The sequence below is a fragment of the Balaenoptera ricei genome, chromosome 3, assembly GCF_028023285.1.
Source record: "Balaenoptera ricei isolate mBalRic1 chromosome 3, mBalRic1.hap2, whole genome shotgun sequence".
NCBI classification, from domain to species: Eukaryota; Metazoa; Chordata; class Mammalia; order Artiodactyla; family Balaenopteridae; genus Balaenoptera; species Balaenoptera ricei.
Window position 1 is genome coordinate 87,809,392 of NC_082641.1, and position 17,757 is coordinate 87,827,148.

Here is a 17,757-nt window from a genome sequence, read left to right on the forward strand (position 1 = left end):
AAAAATTTGCAGCAAATTAAAAAATGATAGGAACTTCTCTGTTTGCTTAAAAAAAAACTTTACAGCTAGCCTCATACTAGTTCTTTATTAGTTATGGACTATAAAGTGTTAAATAACTAAATAAAATGAAGAAAAAAACATAACCTTCAAATCTTCTCTCATTCTTAAATCCAGGTTCATTCAAGAGAAATTCAAGCCGAATAACATCTCAATAAAATTGCAGTGAACTTATAACTCCAGTTATAACTTATAACTCAGATATATTTTCTACTTAGTTTTACCCTTCCTCATAAATTTGTTATAAAAACTGAAATTTATCAAAAATTACTGTTGCATTTCTGAAGGTAAAATAGTAATACAAAAACTGTCAGAAACAATGTAATAACTACAACAATTGTGAGGAAAAACAAATATTTTCTAATTATCCATTACTTTTGGATTAAATTATTATTGTTTAGTGCAGTGAGATCTGGGAATGAAGAGAAATCATAAATTTTACTCTTAGATCTGCAACAACTCATTTGTGTGAATAAATTATATAACTTCTAAGTTTCTTGATTTAATTCATGTAAAGTATTTTATTAATTATATATACTTAACAGAAAAGTTCTAACATTTTATTAACCATGTATTGGACTGGCATACAAACATATACCCCAAGGGGGAAAAAAAAATGGTAGGAAGCTTTGTTATCTATAACACATAATGACTAGGCTTCATAGAATATAAACTTAGAGGGACTCAAGTACACTTCAAAAGATCATAAAACACTGAACTCTGATTTTCAACTTGGTTAAAAATCAGAAGATACTTTTGTCATATTTTATGCCATTTGGCACTCTGTGATATTTCAAAATACCTCACCTTTAAGTTTCAGAAGATTTCAACATGAAAGTCTTCTAGAAAGCTAGGCTTTATAGAAGTAATTCTCAGCATACTGATTTGGAATCAACAAAAACAGTTTACAAATAACAGTTACTTCAAGGCCAACCCAGTTCATAGAATCTTCCTTTCTGAGAGCTGCTGAAGCAAAAATATTCTGAACTATGATGTTGTCATGTTAGTGTACACAAAGCCCGGTCTCTGATCTCTGTTCCATAACCGGTATTTAGAAACCATTCGAACAACGCAACAATATTCTCTGTTGTAAAGTAAAATAAAAATTTCATCAAATGTATCTATTTACTAGTATGGTTTTGCTAACTTACTTTTCCAAAGCTAATTAACAAAGCTCTGATGACTAACTCGGTTCAGGCTATATAAATTCATGCCTTGGTATAGTCTGTATATATTAAATGGTGGGAGATTGTTTCTTCACTGAGTTTAGAAAAAACTTAAATTTTAATCCATGTAAAATACGGGCAGATAATCTGATTTGACATACCTTGAGAAGTCTGGAGGCTAGAAGAACCCCACTGGGCCAGTAGATGTTTAGTTAATAAAGAAAAAGCAGCCTGACACCAAGGTGAGCAGTAATTAAACCTGTAGTGAAATTCTCTAATAGAATTCAATAAAGTGGCACATTGTTCGCAGAACAGTGTTTCTTCAAAGGGCATTGACATATATACACTACCAAATGTAAAATAGATAGCTAGTGGGAAGCAGCCGCATAGCACAGGGAGATCAGCTCGGTGCTTTGTGACCACCTAGAGGGGTGGGATGGGGAGGGTGGGAGGGAGGGAGATGCAAGAGGGAAGAGATATGGGAACATATTGTATATGTATAACTGATTCACTTTGTTATAAAGCAGAAGCTAACACACCATTGTAAGGCAATTATACTTCAATAAAGATGTTTAAAAAACAAACAACAAAAAAAAAAAAAAGAATAAACTTAAATATGGCTTTCAATACAATTTCAATAAATCTTATGTCACACAAAAAAAAAAAAAAAAAAAAAAAAAAAAGGGCATTGATGGGTAAACCTCAAAGTGAGCAGAGATTCTGTTCAAGGAAAAATGCAGATGCTTCTTCTATGAATTTACTGCTCCCTGGGTCATGTTCTGTACAGGCAGTATATCGGATATTCAGTGTGTTTGATTTAAACTGCTTTTCATAATTGATGCAAAGAGAAAGTATTGAGTTATATCTTCAGTTCATGCATTTATTTTTCATTGCAACGATGGGTTTGATTTGGTTTTGTGGATGTACGGGTGGAAAAACTTTCCCTTCTCTTCTAGGTTCTTTGGCTGGTCTAATAATTAAATTGATATAAGACAGATTAACAGGAGAAAAAAACAAAAGTTTCATAACATGTGTACTTCTGGTATATATGGGAGAGACGCAGGAAAAATGAGTAACTGTCTAAAATGGCTGAAGCCATCACCTTAAATATTATCTTCAGCTGAAGACAAAAGAAGATGTGGTTGGGGAGTCAGTTATGGGAGGTGAGCAGGAAAAGCACAGTAAACAAACATACAGTTATGCAGATTTGTCATTGCCTTCTCCACTGGTAACAGTTTCTAAAGATTTAGTCATCCTTCTGTTCCCAGTACAGCCAGGGAAATACCTGTACAAGTGGTGATTTCCCTTATAAATCTAAATTTCCCTTTTTCTTACAAAAAGAAAACTTTTATGTGGTTTCCAGAGCTTTTCTGTATGCTGTTTCTTAAAAATAATCAACCTAAAATAATCAACATGCTAAAGAGGCATATTTTGGGTTATATATTTTTCTCCCCTGAAGTGCTAAAATCTAGAATTCCAAAGGTGAATAAAACAAAGCCATTGTCATAAAGGGCCTTGAATATCACAGTCAAGCTAGAAGTATAAATACATTTCAAAGTATAAAGGCCTACAGGGAGAAAACCCCTCACTCAGCCTGAGAGTGTAAGGAAAATAGAGAGAGATGACATTGAGGAGGAGCCTTAAAGGAAGACTAGATATTTGCCAGATAGGGAAAGGCATTTCAGGCACAGGGAACTGAACGTGGAAAAAGTATGAAGTTATGAAAATTAATGACAGTTCATGAAGCCATAACACTGTTAGCTTGGCTTATGGGTGGTTGAACACAGGCAAATGCAAGTAAACCCAAGAGGTAAGAAAGGACCAAATTGTGAATAGCTTTGACTGTTGATGTAAACTTGTTCCCATGGACAACTGAAAAATAAAGAGTGTTCCTCAACTGAGCAGGGGAAGAAAAGAACATGATTGGAAAGGAACATGATTGCAGGTTTTTATGGCTCCCAGGAAGCAATGAATTACTCTTTTCAGACTCACTTGCAAGGTGCCTGAGCATCAGTAAAGAAGGAAAAAATATATAAATATTTCACAATCACAAAACTGTGAAATATTTATGTAAATAATGAAGATGGAGAAATGGGGTGAGACAGGAAGATGAGAGACCACTTAAAACTGCCCAATCTAGTTCTGATAAAATAAGGGTCAGGACTAAGAAGCAGCAGTGGGGAGAAAGCAAGGAGAAATGAGGTTTGCAATAAAACAGACGTGTCTTGATGGTAAGTTGGAGGGAGAACATGAAGAGGAAATTGTCAAAGATGACGACTAGTTTTTTTGCTTTGGGAGAAGATGTTTAATGGCATTTTTAAGCATCACTGAGAATTTAAGGGCAAAAACAGTATTAAATTTATAGGTTGCATGGAGAAGTCTGGACAGGGGCTTCCCAGAAGACATTTTTGAAAGGAAAAAGTGTCGAAACCCCTGCCTCCTGTTTTGTTTTGTCTTGTCTTGTCGTATCATTTTCACTAATCATCTATATCCAGACTGCACTTATAAAATTCTCTCAGGTGTCCTTTTGGTCATCTGACTCTTCTTCTTGCAAATATCATGTGTTTGTTTTCATAGATTCTGTATCTTTCAAAAACTGAACACTGAATTTTCTAGAATAGAAAACAGAGAAGGTTAAGCAAGCTTGTTTCTCATGATAGCACGTTAAACCCTGCAGGAATAAAGCAAAATTAGCGTAAGATTACTGAGCTACTTTATCCCCCAAATAAATAAATAAGTAAGTAAGTAAGTAAAGTATGCCCACGTTCCCATGTTTAGAAGAAGTGTGGGCTCAGTGGATTGCAAGGGTATCCCCTGAAGTAGAAATAAACCTCTGGAGAGATCTTTTCTGCTAACCAAAGGTGAAACCAGAGACATTTCTGCCCCCTTAAGAGGCTTCAAAAGCTAAAAGGGATTGGAACAGGAGATGAAGGACAGTGTGACAGATGGGAGTCCTCCATTTTCCTCTAGAGAAAATTCTGCTATGTGCCCCTCACACCATCCTCCATGCCTCTCAGGACCCAAAAAAGCTTCAAAATCTATTAAGAAAGATTTCTTATTTCAGCTGAATGAAAGAGCTCAGCCTTAATTGAAATATGAGAGTTAAGGTATGTACTTAGCCCTATGATCTTTTGTGTGTGTGCTGATATAATAATGATGATGTAATACCATCTGGAATAAAGACAAAGGTTACATCAAGTTGAAAATTATATTCCTAAGCCTTACTTATGGTAACAGGTTCAAGCAAATTCTCAATTGTCATTAGTAGCTCTTGATCTAACGAGGATTCTTTGACTCCTCAGCAAATGCCGTGCTTCTTCCAAATAGCTCACTCCCATTCCTCTGCTCAGGCCCCAGGCTCTCACACAGAGGCTTCCTAATGACCTGCAGCCCAATCTTAAACTCACCACATGGTTGCAGTATGTCATATTCCATCAGGAGCTACTGTGCAAATAACATATTTCCATTTTTAAAGTCTGAAAAATGTCACAAAAAGCTTTTGGCATTTACATGACTCAGTCTTACACCCTCTAATTCTCTCTGCAGCTAATTTCTTATGTTCGATACATATCCACCACAGGAAACCAGGAATAACGATTACAGGAAAAGCTGAAGTTCGACAGCCCAGCCATTAGCATTCACAAGTCTAAAGAATAGGGATTTAAATGGCACTATCGACAGTTATTTCTTACATAATGAAAATTGGGGCTGTCAACATGTGAGGCATTAAAAAATATTCAGTAATTTTAGTTATAGACCGTAGGGTTTTTTAATGCATTCCTGAGAACTAGCAAAAATCTACAAAGATGTGCACCAAGAGGGCCTAATAGATCAGAGGAGTGAAATTATATTCAATGTGGGTAAAACAGCTTGCTGTATGTTCTCTAACTACTGATCTTATCTCTCATAAGCATGCCCCATGCTTCGTTTAATGTTGGACCACACTCATTGAGAGAGGAAATTCACGCTTGCATTTTATGAGGCTCGCATGCAAAATCCACATGCTATGTTTCCGTTTCTTCTGTCTCACTTTACATAGATTGGGCTTTTATCTTTCTGCTGAATAACATTTGTTGTTTTATTTTCCACTGCTTAATATACAAGGGCTTACCAAAGGAAATGGAGAGACCAGTGGCAGGTCTATTTTAGCCCCCAGGAAGAGATTCAAATACACTCTGAAAATCTGCTTATTCAAATTTGGTTACATTGCATGCATGACCCCAGTGGGAAAAATGTGCACGATTCATAACTGCTCATTGTTGAAGTGTCCGAAGTTAGGTAAAATAGCACAAGTTCCCGAATAGTAGTATCATGATATACTATGTGTGCAGCACGCCAACACAAACTAAGCAACAAACAACTTTTATTTTCTTTTTAAAAGCACAACTGCCATGCCACAGCTGTCTACAAACCCAGATCTTTAATTCATTGATTGATTCTCATATAACTGATTAGCTAATTGTTAAGATGTACAAGTGACTAAACAACTGGCCTTCATAATTTGATGTTGTCTGCAAAACTATTCAGCTAGCTGGAGTCAACTACAGAACAAGCAGTTTGTCTTCTACTGGTACTTTCCCTGCAAAAATAAAAGCTGACCACAAGCATGGCAGATGTCTATTATGGAAGAAGCATCATTTCTTTCACCTTTATGTATCTTCCTAGGTCAACATGAAGGATAGGGTTCTTGGATGATACCTTTACACTAGATTGTTAACTTAATCATTAACATATTTCCAAGTCAATCTAGATTTTTAAATTAAAATCAGGCTCTAGTAAGGCAGTTTCCTAGAAGACTCAAGCAGAAGACTCAGGACAGAAGGACTCAAGCAGATTTTCACTAATGTGATGATCAAACTAAATACCTTTGATATAAACAACTATATTTCAAATAACTGTGTGTGCATTTATAATAAATACCAATTGGCTAGAGTACTTCCAGATGGCTTTTTTATTCAAATTCATCCTGACTTGCTTCTGAAAAATTTACTTTATAATCGATAGACCTTATATAAGGTTTTGCCTCAATAGTAACGGCTCAGTTGTGATACTGGTGCCATTACACAGTTGCCTCAATTAGAAGACACACTAAGGGATATGTTAAAAGGTCATTATGAAAGCAGTGAATACATCTCCATCATATACATATATGTATATATATATATACACACACACAAACATATGTATACGTATATGTATGATAATTTATATTTTAAATTAAATTTTAGGATCAGAGAGATTTTAAGAACCTATTTTATCCTGGTGGGAAATGATTTAAGGGAAACAAGCACTGAGAATTTCCTATGTTCCACTCCCCAACTCTTCAAAGAATAACCTCCCCCATTGGTTGACATTCTTTTCCTATTTAATAAATACGTACTGAATGTCTTCCATATTCTCACCCCACGTTGAGAGCAGAGATGTTTACAAGAATACTTAAGCCTTTAAAGTAGCTTTCTAATATTCATTCACTAATCCATGCATTCATTCAGCAACTATTTATTGTATATTATGAAGCAGATACTGTGATGCTGATAAAGAAATAAAAAAAAGGACTCTGTATATGGACTTGTAACATTGTAACTGGGGAGACCAACACACCCACAGATATTTAGTATGTGCACATTATGTTAAGTGCTAATTACAGTATGTGCCAGATACCCTAGCAGCGTAATGAGAAAATGGATTCATTCTCCAAGGGACATAGTAGAAATATGGCTTGGTAAGAGAGAAGGGGCTTAGAAAGCTTTGCAGAGAGAGTGACATTTAACAGAGGCCGTCCGAAGTGAGTAGGTCCCCAGGGTGGAGTGGGCAGCATGGTCACCCAGAGCAAATGGAAGAGCACGAAGAAGGGCAGAGGGTTGCATGTGCATCAGAGGAGTGTGGGTCCTCCAGTTTCTTGAACTTGAGAACAGAAGTGTGTGAGTTATAGTTATTGCAGCATATTCCCTTCCATTCAAAGCAGAAGTTATAAACTTGTGCCCTTTGGATCATTTTTGGCCCTGATGCGTTATGCTTGACCTATGCAGTGTTTGAATTCATGGACAAAATTTAAACATGAGAGGAATTCACAGAAATCCACATTTCAAGCTTCTTTTGTAAAAGTATGTTTTTAGCAAAACTGGACCAGAATGTCTATTTGGAAATAATCTGCTGCAGACATGCAATGATAGCCCCCATTCTAGAAGCCTCCCTTTTAGTTTTACTACAATTCTCAGTAGGCCAGCTTCACTCATTAATGTTACTTGACAGGCTCTAGCTGGTGTTTTATTTGAGATGCCTGGTTAAAGGTTGTAATACTTCTGAAAAGGCAATTGACCCTGTGAGGAAAAAAGTGGAATGTCACTCTGAACTATTAATCAGTCACTTGTCATTATTCTTCAGGTGTAAATGAAGGTTTGGAGAGCAACCTAGAATAGAGGAATAAAAAGAGCACAAGGTCAGTAAGCATTAGAGTGTTTGGTTTTGTGGAGAATTTGGTGGACTTGGAAAAGAATAAAGGAAGGATAACCTTACAGTTTCATGCTTTTGCCATGGTTAATCAAAATATAAATATTTACTTCAAACTAGGAACCCACTATGAGAATTTGAGTTAAAACACTGACCTTTTCTTAATTCTTGACTATGCTTATTTATTTCTAGATAGTGTCCCTATTTGCAAGCCTATGATTTTTAATGGTTAAAATTCTAAGTCTGTCTCAGGGATCTCCTGAAAAGTTACTGGCCCTATGCCCACTGACTGAATTCCAGTCATGGACATTATCCCCAGGTAATTAAAATGTTCATTTAAAAAAAAAAAAAAAAAAAGCCAAGTATCACATAACATTGTTAACCTTCTTCTCAGATAACGTACTCAGTGTCAGAATTACCTGTACTGCCTTGGGGCTTTTTTGAAGAGTGAATATCTTTTGCACACACTGTCAGCATACACCATGTAGGAATAATTATCATCATTAACCTGAGTCTTATTAAGCTTCCTTCTTATTAATATGTATTGCCATTCACTGTGAGTGCTAAGTTGTGGCAGAAAAACAAAAGAGATAGCTGAATAAAGATGGCATTCCAGGCTTCAGTAACATTATTAAAATATTTAGAAAGTGAAGCTAATGAGTTCACCTTTCTTCTCAAAACATACAGATTCCCAAATGCTCCTAACCTTTGAAAGAACATGTCAGTTGAATATATAAGAGGAGGGAAGAGGGTGTTTGAAAAGAGCCAGACATCATGTATTGTTCATTCACAGAAGACAATGGATAAAGTCATTGATTTGATCAAAATGCTTGCGAATTACCGAATTCCACTTTCCAAATGTAACATTTGGAAACCATATGCTTGGAACCTGCAAACCAAAACCAGATGAAACATTTGCACTAGCTTTTCTATCACACCTTTAAAGAGTTCCCAAACTCTAGGGGACAACTCCTATAGAGGAAAGTGCTGGCCTTAACAAGTAGGGAATTACTCTGCAAAGTCAGGGCTAACAATGGAGCTGGGCCATGGAATGGACAGAGGTGTCATCCCTGGGTAAAGGAGTATGGCTAGGGATCCCCAGTGTCAGGTTGTTTTGAACTACAAAGAATCAGGACTTTGAAAGGCAGTACATAAAATGAAATATAGACCCGCTCCAATGGAGAATATGGAAAATTAATGAAAAGATTCCAAACATTAAAACATTTCATGGCAAATAGAGGCATATTTCAAACAACCAGATTTGAAAGAAAAAGTTACACTTGGCTTCCATGGGCTACTCTGTCTTCCCATATAGCTTCCAGATGCATTTGGAGGTACCAACTCTCATCTAAAACTTGTACGTGGACCTCATTTTTCTATTACATCTCCTGAGAAAGAGTGATAAGGACAAGTAAAAGAACTGATGAAGATGTGGCTTTCCTCCTCTCATGAACCCACCATGCTTTACCCCCTCCTCTACCCTTTTACAGCCCCACTCCCTGCCTATACACATCTACAGTTGTTCTAGATTCAGTTACAAGGTGGACTTAAGTTTTGTGGAACCTGAACCATATATAATTTCGGTAGTTCTCTTTCAGGAAAAGATTACAACATTATGATACAAAATTAGGTATGAACATGAATATGTATTTGGAATGAGAAAGAAAACCACAGCAAAATCAAAGCTAAGATATCTGGAAAATATTGCAAACATTACAAAATGTAGAAAAATAATACAGAAGATTTATTTAACAAACTCCTTGACACATTCCTATAATGCTTTTCTTTCATTTTGGCTGCATATTCTTTGATCACTTCTTCAAACGACAACAGTTTTATAATATCTTTCTATAAAAAGAATAAAAAGATAATTTAATCTTCCTAACATAATTGGTTGAATTTGTTTTTATTAGTAGTAATGAGATGCATAAAACATTAAACGTCAGCACAGACATAATCACCATTCGTAGAACTGCTAGGAATTTGTGTCCTGTTAACTCAGAAATTCTCCTATATTCCATACTGCAAAAATCCATCAGAAAATAAAAATAATGTAGGGTACATTTGAATTTCATAAAATGCATTAGAGTATATTCAGGATAGGAGAGAACTTCTGTTTTGACTGAGTGCTGATGTTAATTGAATCCTCCACTTATAATTTAAAATATCTGATGACTAGAAATATTTTCTACAAACCAGCTTGTGTATTTATGTACTTTGGACCTTGTTTCTCATCTTCTACCATATATTTCTGGTGTTGACCATTGTAAGACACATTCATATCATAATACAACCTCTGGCCCTGTCCCCCCATGGGAATCAGCCCAGTGGGCATTTGGAGTATTCCAGATCTAACTGGGTAGCCAGTAATTTAACTAACAATCAGGAGATTGAAACCATACGCCACTAAACCCAAGTTTAGTGTATCCACAACTCAGCTTCCCCTTGGCCTGATCTGAGACATACCTCCCACCATTGCAGCCTCATCTGGCAAAAAAGAAGTTGTGAATGAAGAGAAGCAATAGTGGACAGAAATACCGTATATTACTTTAACCAACTTTATCTAATTCTGTGACTCTTTGGACACATTTCTAGGGTCTCTCCTGTTATCATGGAAGTGTAACTTAAGTTTCATTAACTTCAAGGTAAAGTCCCTTTCAACAGTTCAAAGATCTGGTAGAATTTCTCTCAAAATTCCATTATTTAAGCATACAAATATGTGTGTAAAATGTTAAGATTTTTCAAATTAAAATAAAAGCATAAAATAAATAATTTTGTATACTCACATAGACAAATATACTTAATTGAGCAGTTAAAATAAAGCCTTAAAATCTGTAAACTGTGGAGATGATATTAACTAATCTCAGTTCCAGGATCCCATGACACTAGAAACTCAGGATCAGATCCAATTTATTGGTACTCAGCCATCATTTACTGTGTTTTGATTTTTGTTTTTTACATAATTATCTCCATACTTTTAAATTATTTGCTAGCATGTAAACTCTGTCTCTGCTTCCTACAGTTCTAAATGCATCCCTCTTGGGAGAGTTTTAAAACAAAATACATAATTCCTCCACTAAACCAGTGAAGAATGAATCAAACGTATAATATTAAGGAGGGAAAGTTCTCATTTTGCTGCTGTTTGAAAAAGCTGAAAAGTTGATTCATTTTTCCCCAAAAGAGGGAGGCAAGTTAAGAACTGAACTGCTAAACATAGAGACCAGCTGCCCACTTTACTCCTCCTACTCTGGAACTCTTTCCAGAACTCCCTGTTTTTCTTTTCAGTCTTGGCCTTTATCTTCTTACTATAACAGTAGTTAAATAGCTGATTTCTCTTGACTGTGTTATCCAATTAATATAAGACTACTTCCAAACCAAATGGAACTAATGATTTAAAACTTGGAGGTTTTATTTTATTAGACCCTTGAAGTCATTGCTTTAACTAATCAGATACTTCAGCATTGAATGGCCAACATGTGAATTGTACAAGGCAGAGCTGCAACACAGCAGCATCTTACTTCCACAAACAACCCCCTGTACTCTGCTACAAGTCTTCAGCATTGCCAGGGAATCATTGCTTTGAATGAACATGCTGGAAAGACAAGGATGAGAGGGAAGGGGCAGGAATCTGTAAGGCAACATTTTATGTAAATATATGAAGCGTTTAGCTGTTTCTTCGATAACATTTTTTATTTAGTAGGATCGAGATTACTCAAGCTGGCTAAATCTATTTCTTTTTCTCTACAACTTGGGTAGTCTCACAATTTGAGACTCCATCATGGAAATCTGGATAGTTATAGAGAAGTAAAGAGGTTCAGATTTCTTGTATGTCAAGTAAGTCTGTGACCCTATTCTAAACAATTGAAAGGATGAAGAAAGTTGAGGAAGGGAGAGTATGAGGGAGGAAAGGAGGAAGAGAAAAGGGAGGAAGGGAAGCATAGGAGAGAGGAAGGGAAGAAGAAAGGGAATCTAGAAAACTTTCACAAAACAGAACAGAGAAGGCTTTCCAAAGTCTGATGACGCCATGAACCCTAAGGACAGCCTTCCTAGAGGAAACCCAATCCCAGAGCAAGTGTCTCAGAACGTCTGAATTACTAATAACATTCTGACTAGTTTTTTAGCGAGAGGAAGCCATCAGATAAATCTAAATATTTTCAGTTTTGAAAGGTTGAATTTCTTTGTGAGATATACTGTTATACAGAAATAATTTGACTCCTGTAAAAGTTTCATGTACAGCGACTTAATGTCATATCTTTTATTTTACGTAGGCACTTTGCAATAGGAGATTGTATCTAACTGATGTCAAAATATCTGGTAAATTCAGTTAGCAACTTGAATTTGAATAAATTTGTCTATATCTAGCAACTAAAAACTATTGGCAGTTTTATCACTTTATTCAAAATATACAAGATCATTATCAAGCCAAAAGAAATATTTAAAAAGCCAAATATGTCAGAAGATTATTTAATCCAACTCCATATTACCAATTTTTTAGCTAGATATTTTGGTGTTAACTTAAAATCTCTGTGAACTAGGCTTAGGAGACATATTCATTCACCTTTAATGCATTCACTTTTTCAATATATCTAATTCATATTGATTTATTCAACATATATATTCTCATATTTATTGAGTGCCTACTTATGACCAGCATTATTCTAGGAGGTGATTGAATTACATCAGTGAACAAAATTAACAAAATTTTTAGCCCTCATGATCCTATATTCCACCAAGGTATTCTAGTTGTATCATATGAGAATTTTACTTCCAAAAATAGGAAGCATTTGAACATCATGTCATTTGTATTAATCAGACATTGGATGCATGAAACTTTGAAACAATGCTTATGTTTGGCAAACCTATGTAAAGAATGTATGCATGATTTTAAGGATTTCCTGACCAACGTAAAAGAAGGAAAATGTGTGTTTTTTCAAGAGTAATAAAAGATTTTCAAGGTTAATTTTGACAATATGCAGTTTTCCAATTCTTGTTTTAGTCATTGACTTACATACTTAATCCTATGAGGAAGATCACACTCTCCTATAACTTTGGTACTAGAAACAAGGAATTAAGTTACTTGAGTATTGGGAAAATTGTTCTCATTGTTTTTAAAGATGAATGTGCTATTTTAGAAAGAGTACTAAAAGTACAGGGCATGAGACCAAGGCTTCACTTTCAGTACAGACACTATGTGACCGTTCACAAGGTGATTTCTGTGCTTCATTTTTTAAAAATTTTTACTTTATTGTTTATTTATTTATTTATTTATTTATTTATTTATTTATGGCTGTGTTGGGTCTTCGTTTCTGTGCGAGGGCTTTCTCTAGTTGTGGCAAGCGGGGGCCACTCTTCATCGCGATGCGCAGGCTTCTCACTATCGCAGCCTCTCTTGTTGCAGAGCACAGGCTCCAGAAGCACAGGCTCAGTAATTGTGGCTCACGGACCCAGTTGCTCCGCGGCATGTGGGATCTTCCCAGACCAGGGCTCGAACCCGTGTCCCCTGCATTGGCAGGCAGATTCTCAACCACTGCGCCACCAGGGAAGCCCCAAATTTTTACTTTAGATTTGACTATATTTGATTTACAATGTTGTGTTAGTTTCAGGTGTACAGCAAAGTGCTTCATTTATACATATATATATATCCATTCTTTTTCAAATTCTTTTCCCATTTAGTTTATTACAGCATATTGAGCAGAGTTCCCTGTGCTATACAGTAGATCCTTGTTGGTTATCTATTTTAAATATACTAGTGTGTATATGTTAGTCCCAAACTCCCAATTAATCCCTCCCCCCCACCTTTCCCCTTTGGTAACCATAAGTTTGTTTCAAAGTCTGTGAGTCTGTTTCTGTTTTGTAAATAAGTTCATTTGTATCAATTTTATTTTAGATTCTTCATATAAGCGATATCATATGATATTTGTCTTTCTCTGTCTAACTTACTTCACTTAGTATGATAATCTACAGGTCCATTCATGTTGTGGTAAATGGCATTATTTCATTCTTTTTAATTGAGTAGTATTCCATTGTACATATATACCACGTCTTCTTTCTCCATTCATCTGTCGTTGGACATTTAGGTTGCTTCCATATCTTGACTATTGTAAACAGAATGGCAATGAACATTGGGGTGCGTGTATCTTTTCAAACCATGGTTTTCACTGGATATATGCCCAGGAGTGGGATTGCTGGGTCATGCAGTAGCTCTATTTTTAGTTTTTTAAAGGAACCTCCATACTGTTCTCCATATTAACTGTACCAATTGCCACCAACAGTGTAGGAGGTTCCCTTTTCTCCACACCCTTTCCAGCATTTATTGTTTGTAGACTTTTTTGATGATGGCCATTCTGACTGGTGTGAGATAATATCTCATTGTAGTTTTGAACTGCATTTCTCTAATAATTAGCGATGTTGAGCATCTTTTCATGTGCTTCTTGGCCATTTGTATGTCTTCTTTGTAGAATTGTCTATTTAGGTCTTTTGCCTATTTTTTGATTGGGTTGTTCAGTTTTTTGATATTGGGCTGCATGAGCTGTTTGTAAAATTTGGAGATTAATCCCTTGTTGGTTACATAGTTTGCAAATATTTTCTCCCATTCTGTAGGTTGTCGTTTTTTTTTGTTTATGGTTTCCTTTGCTGTGCAAAACCTTTTGAGTTTAATAGGTCACATTTGTTTACTTTTGTTTTTATGTCTATTACTATAGGAAATGGATCGAGAAGGATATTGCTGTGATTTATGTCAAAGAGTGTTCTGCCTATGTTTTCCTCTAAGAGTTTTATGGTATCCAGTCTCACATTTAGGTCTTTAATCCATTTTGAGTTTATTTTTGTGTATGGCGTTAGAGAATGATCTAATTTCATTCTTTTACATGTAGCTGTCCAGTTTCCCCAGCACCACTTATTAAAGAGGCTGTCTTTTCTCCATTGTATATTCTTGCCTTTTTTGTCAAAGATTAATTGATTGTAGGTGTGTGGGCTTATCTCTGGGCTTTCTATCCTTTTCCATTTATCTATATGTCTGTTTTTGTGCCAGCACCATACTGTTCTGATGACTGTAGCTTTGTAGTATAGCCTGAAGTCAGGGAGCATGATTCCTCCAGCTCCGTTTTTCTTTCTTAAGATTACTTTGGCTATTCGGGGTCCTTTGTGTCTCCATATATATTTTAAAAATTTTGTTCTAGTTCTATAAAAAATGCCATTGGTAATTTGATAGGGATTGCATTGAATCTGTAGATTGCCTTGGGTTTAGTGTAGTCATTTTGACAATATTGATTCTTCCAATATATGAACATGGTATATTTTTTCATCTGTTTGTGTCATCTTTGATTTCTTTTATCAGCATCTTATAGTTTTCTGAGTACAGGTCTTTTGCCTCCTTACATAGGTTTATCCCTAGGTATTTTATTCTTTATGATGCTATGGTAAATGGGGTTGTTTCTTTAATTTCTGTTTCTGATCTTTCGTTGTTAGTGTATAGAAATTCAACAGATTTCTGTGTATTAATTTTGTATCCTGCAACTTCACCAAATTCATTGAGGAGCTCTAGTAGCTTTCTGGTAGCATCTTTAGGATTTTCTATGTTTAGTATCATGTCATCTGCAAACAGTGACAGTTTTACTTCTTCTTTTCCACTTTGGATTCCTTTTATTTCTTTTCTTCTCTGATTGCCATGGCTAAGATTTCCAAAACTATGTCAAATAAAAGTGGCGAGAGTGGACATCCTTGTCTTGTTCCTGATCTTAAAGGAAATGCTTTCAGCTTTTCAGTGTTGAGTATGATGTTAGCTGTAGGTTTGTCATATATGGCCTTTATTATATTAAGTTATGTTACCTCTATTTCCACTCTCTGGAGAGTTTTCATCATTAATGGGTGTTGAATTTTGTCAAAACCTTTTTCTGCATCTATTGAGGTGATCATATGGTTTTTATTCTTCAATTTGTTAATGTGGTGTATCACACTGATTGATTCGGGGATATTGAAAAATCCTTGCATCCTTGGGATAAATCCCACTTGATTGTGGTGTATGATCCTTTTAATGTATTGCTGGATTCAATTTGCTAGTATTTTGTTGAGGATTTTTGCGTCTACGTTCATCAGCAGTATTGGCCCATAACTTTCTCTTTTTTTGGTATCTTTGTTTGGTTTTGGTATCAGGGTGATGGTGGCCTTATAGAATGAGTTTGGGAGTGTTTCTTCCTCTGCAATTTTTTGGAATAGTTTCAGAAACATAGGTTTTAACTCTTCTCTAAATGTTTGATAGCATTCACCTGTGAAGCCATCTGGTCATGGACTTTTGTTTGCTGGGAGTTTTTAAATCACAGTTTCAATTTCAGTACTTATGATTGGTCTGTTCATATTTTCTATTTTTTCCTGGTTCCATCTGGGGAGATTGTATCTTTCAAAGAATTTGTGCATTTCTTCTAGGTTGTCCATTTTAGCTTGTAGTAGTCTCTTAAGATCCTTTGTATTTCTGTGGTGTCCCTTGTAACTTCTCCTTTTTCATTTCTAATTTTATTGATTTGAGCCCTCTCCCCCCACTTTTTTTAAGATGAGTCTGATTAAAGGTTTATCAATTTTGTTTATCTTCTCAAAGAACCAGCTTTTAGTTTCATTGATCTTTGCTATTGTTGTCTTCATCTCTGTTTCATTTATTTCTGCTCTGATCTTTTTGATTTCTTTCCTTCTACTAACCTTGGGTTTTGTTTGTTCATCTTTCTCTAGTTGCTTTAGGTGTAAGGTTAGGTTGTTTATTTGTGATTTTTCTAGTTTCCTGAGGTAAGATTTTATTTCTATAAACTTCCCTCTTAGAACTGCTTTTGCTGAGTCCCATAGGTTTTGGATCATTATATTTTTGTTTTCATTTGTCTCTAGGTATATTTTGATTTCCTCTTTGATTTCTTCAATGACCAATTGGTTGTTTAGTAGCATGTGTTTGTGTTTTTTACAGTTTTTTTCTTATAGTTGATTTCTAATCTCATAGTGTTGTCAGAAAAGATTCTTGATATGATTTCAGTTTTATTAAATTTAACAAGGCTTGCTTTGTTGCTTAGCATGTGATCAATCCTGGAGAATGTTCCATGTGCACTTGAAAAGAATGTGTATTCTGCTGCTTTTTGGATGGAATGCTCCATAAATATCAATTAAGTCCATCTGGTCTAATGCATCATTTAGGTCTATGTTCCTGTATTGATTTTCTATCTGGATGATCTGTCCATTGATGAAAGTGAAGTGTTAAAGTCCCCCACTATTATTGTGTTACTGTTGATTTCTCCTTTTATGGCTGTTAGTATTTGCTTTATATATTGAGGTGCTCTCATGTAGGGTGCATATATATTTACAATTGTTTTATTTTCTTCTTGGATTGATTCCTTGATCATTATGTAGTGTCCTTCTTTGTCTCTTGTAACAGTTTGTATTTTAAAGTCTATTTTGTCTGAGTATTGCTACTCCAGCTTTCTTTTGATTTCCATTTGCATGGAATACCTTTTTCCACCCCCTCACTTTCAGTCTGTTTGTGATCCTAGATCTGAAATGGGTATCTTATAGACAACATATATACAGGTCTTGTTTTTGTATCCATTTACAAGGTGATTTCTGTGCTTCTCATATATGTTAGTTTAGATTATCTATTTTAGCAGATATTTAAATTCAATTGAATACATTTGAATATCTTCAACAAATGACTTTTTTTAAAAGATTTATTTACTATTTACTTATTTATTTATTTTTATTTTTGGCTGCATTGTGTCTTAGTTATGGTATGTGGGATCTTCGCTGAGGCGTGCGACATCTTTCGTTGTGTCACACGGGCTCTTCGTTGCAGCACGCGGGCTTCTCTGTAGTTGTGGCGTGTGGGTTTTTCTCCCTCTAGTTGTGGCGCGCAGGCTCCAAGGCACATGGGCTCTGTAGTTGTGGCATGCGAGTTCCAGAATGCGTGGGTTTTGTAGTTTGCAGCACGCAGGCTCTCTAGTTGAGGCACATGAGCTCAGTAGTTGTGGCACGTGGGCTTAGTTGCCCTGTGGTGTGTGGGATCTTAATTCCCTGACCAGGGATCGAACCTGCATCCCCTGCATTGTAAGGCGGATTC